Below are 3,940 nucleotides of genomic sequence, written 5' to 3'. Positions count from 1 at the left end.
GGGAAAGTGTTCCATGGTCTGAATCGTGATTCCAAATTACTGGATTATATTATATAACTAAATTGGTCACTTAACAAAACCGAAGGTCAAACGAATCGTCAACCAATCGGATCAACAACTGCTGTACTTCAAGAATACCGTATGTGCTATAGCACGTTTACTTAATCACCAGGCTGCTTTTTGTATGCTAGACGGTGGGTACCGGTGTGTGTGAATGATCACGTTTACGACCGGGTTTGTATTATCACGAAGTTCTCAAGCGTTGCTATGTGATGCGCGCATTTATGTGACGATGGAAAAGATGTTAAAAGCCTTTTACAATCAGTTATTATACAATACGTTATAATCCATTTAAAACGAGTGTATTGCTAGTTAGGCACTTTTCAATAAGTTAGGTCCTTTCATAATCAGTTCGGTCATAAAAATCAATTAGGCCCTTTTATAAATTGTTGTAAAATCGCTATCAAAGTTCTTCATAATCAAATGTTGCGTTATGTACGTGCTCGGGTAGATATTTGTTAATGGAAAACATGAAATTTCAATTTGTTACATTTTGCAGTTAGGCCCTTTTCAAATGTTTGGATAGAGCTGGGTAGAGCTAAATTGTAATTGTAAATTTATTAGCTTACGATACTCTGTTGGTTACATTTGTATACCTTATGTCAGGTCAAGAAAGAAAAAAAAATAAAAAAAAATATAATAAAATTATAAATTCAGAATCAAAACAAGTATGACCCAAAAAAGCTCCTACGCCTTTCACCAGTAGCTGGTCGAAAACACATTACGGTGCGATCTTTTCAATTTCGTCCGAATTCTCCGCGTTTAGCAACTGAATCTTTTTCCGGAAGTGTTTTTTGATTGATCTGCAAATCATCATGCTTCGATCACTGCCCACTAGGTTGATGGTGATTCCGTTCTGTTAAAGAAGTGGGAAGAAATACAATCTATATGATCACGAGAATGAGTCACACTTACCGAATCTACCGGTGCGTCTAATTCGATGTAGATACGTTTCGCAATCGGCTCGTCCCTGCTGATCCATCGGCAGGTCGAAGTTGACGACAATGGTCATCTGTTCGACGTCGATACCTAAGACGAAAGAATCTCTCCGTAACATGGTGCTGTAGCCAGAATCAAGTGGTGGAACTTACCCCTGGACAAAACGTTCGTTATAATCTGTACCTTCTCTAGTCCGGTTCGGAATCGATCCAGAGCGTCCAACCGTTGCTCCACCGTCAGATCACCGGACAGTACCGCTACCGAGTGACCATCCTGGGACAGCCTGCTGGTCAACCAACCGGCCGTTTTGCGTACCTGTTTCGATCGATTAACAGTTCTGATAATAAGTTTACTTGGAGTTTCCAACTGTCCTATACATCATATGACAGAAAATGATCGCTTGTCCGACGGTAATCACGTAATTTCTCGTCCTGGTTGCGGAACTTGACGTAGTACTGTTTGATGTTATCGAGTGATTTTTGCTCCCGCGCCTGCCGAATGACTATCGGATTGGGTACGATGTACTCGGCAAACTCCATCACCTCGCGCTCGTACGTGGCCAAGAAGAACACCGACCATAACACCCGCCTCGTCCAGTACAAAAAGGGAAAACTAGGTCGTACGTCCTGAACTTTATACCCCAGTCCATTAGCTTGCCGGGTGTTTCGATGATGATATGATTAGTCAGCTTCGCCCCTTTGATGGTCTCCTCACCGCGAACGGCGTAAGGAAGTTTGATTTCCGGACAAAACTTTGCCATTTTGGCAGCTACTTCCCCTTCTGAATTGCCAGCTCATACGTGGGGTAAAGGCAAATCACCTGCAGATAGTTTTTTAACTGATGGACTCAACTGAGCATTGCCAGCACGAAGGCAGCGGTTTTTCCTATTCCCGACTGACTCTGGGTGATTATATTCCGTGGCGGACCGGTCAACAGAGTAGGTAGAGCCATCTCCTGAATCTTGGAAGGGGCGTTGAAACCCATCGCATAGACTCTCTGTAGTAATTCCTGCTTCATGTGCAAAGCTTCGAAAGTTTTAACCAACCAATCCTTCCGCTGCACCTCCAGATCCAGCTTTGATTCTACTAGACCTTAACGAACATCTTTCATTAGCAAACCTGCATCCGCCGGGCTAAAAGATTAGTCATGGATAATTTTAAAGCTGATACTGAATATTTCGGGAGAAAATTTAGAATATGACGTAAGCAACAATGAGATTCTCTTTGGGGTCTTTCTCTTCTGTTTATTACTCGGTCGTTTCAATATTTAGTACTCAACTCTTTGCCTAATATTTTAGTAAAAACTAGAAAAACTCTAGTAAGAGAACTGCGGAGAGAAAAACAGCATTTTTGGCAACGTATGCCCCAGTATTGTATGGCAACACGTCCAATGTTATAAGGATAGGCAATATTCGATTGGATTCGTTTTTTGACAGCTAAACGCGAATCCATTCGATCCAAAATGGAGTCTCCGCAGTTCTCTTTCTAGAGTTTTTCTAGTAAAAACCATCGGCTATGTACTGGAAAATTAGTGCAAAGTGTTATAGCGACGTCATAATAATCGAAGGAGAAAGTAAACAAAGAGAGGCTCTCAATGTTCCTTATGTCCTAATCAAAATTTTCTGAAGATTTCGACTTACTTGAATGCCTCTGCATCTTCCGCGGAGGAAGCTGTTTCTCCATTTTCTCTTGCAGCTTGTTTTTCTTCTGGAGCTGCTAGAGTCAGAATTTCAGTAGCTACCGAACTCCAAACATCAGGTGCAGCTTTGGTTCTACTGCCGGTGGACTAGGTTTTTCCGCATTCTCTTTCTCTGGACTGCCAGCCGCCGTCTCTGAATCCTTATCCTTGGTGATATGTACTCAGTTCGCTAACCTATTTGTATTAAAAAGAAAAATGCAAATCCCATCCCAATGATCGCTTCAAAAATAGGTTATAACAAAAAAACACTTACCGAGTGCAGAAATTTCTTGATCCGTCGTCTTTTTGACCCAGTTATCGGCAGCGCTTGCCATCGTTTCGATCGGGTATTAAAATTCAATAGCAAGGTACAAAGTATGGGAAATCGTCCTGAATCAGCACGGGTACTGTCCCTCGGGTGGTTTATTCCCTGCAATTCGCTGAAATTTTGACCAGAGCGACCTTGCGGAAAAAACGATGCCTTCTTTTGCCTGCTCACTTCCCTGCCATGAAACCGATGATGAGCGCTTATTCCAAACGGTTAGCCGATTGAACATGACGTGCCATTATGTTTGTTCTGTGAATTGATAAGGACATCTGGATATGCAAAGGAATGTTTGGAGGAGGGCTGCTACTGGTAAATACATACCGAAAGAGAAAGTCCTTTCCGAGCATATTGATGTTGTGTTTTCTGTTGATCCATTATCACTGCGTTCTCTTGCTGGGTGATTACCATGATATTATGTTGTTGGTGTTCGATCTGAAAAAAATCATAATAAAAAATATCCGTAAATGAGTGAATTCGAGCTTTTTAAAGAAGAATAGGGTATTACATTACAATGTACTAAACACGGTACTGATCCTTTCGAAATAAAAAAAGGTAATAAAAATGTCTCACCTTGCCGCACCAACTGAATAAATAAGTCCTCCTGCACACCGCATGGTACAGTATAGTATGCTGCTGCTACTGTGTTTGAATGTGCTGTTGCTATCTTTTTTGCAGTTGGTCAATGGTCTTCTACATTTGGCTTGGATCTATTGCACTAATTGCGGTTGCTGACCAGGTTGTACCGTCGGTTGAACGTTATTGCTACCGACCTTTAGGATGATGGTCATGGTCTGGAGGAAATCTTAATTTTCTGATGTTATGGTTGAAGGTGGTTCTGCTGCTGAGCTTGCTGTGAAATGTTGGCGATAAGCACTCGAATAGTGATTGCTTGCTGCTGCTGGAATGGAATCACGAGCACTGTGGAGGCAGTGATAT

General features: G+C 41.8%; 1 pseudogene; it reads right to left on the bottom strand.

Moving 5' to 3' along the window:
- Nucleotides 1-351: 351 nt before the first annotated feature.
- Nucleotides 352-3,011, bottom strand: LOC131687539 (DEAD-box helicase Dbp80-like; annotated as a pseudogene).
- Nucleotides 3,012-3,940: the final 929 nt, after the last annotated feature.

Source organism: Topomyia yanbarensis, chromosome 3 (assembly GCF_030247195.1).
Source record: "Topomyia yanbarensis strain Yona2022 chromosome 3, ASM3024719v1, whole genome shotgun sequence".
NCBI lineage: Eukaryota > Metazoa > Arthropoda > Insecta > Diptera > Culicidae > Topomyia > Topomyia yanbarensis.
This window is presented reverse-complemented; position numbering and strand designations above follow the sequence as displayed.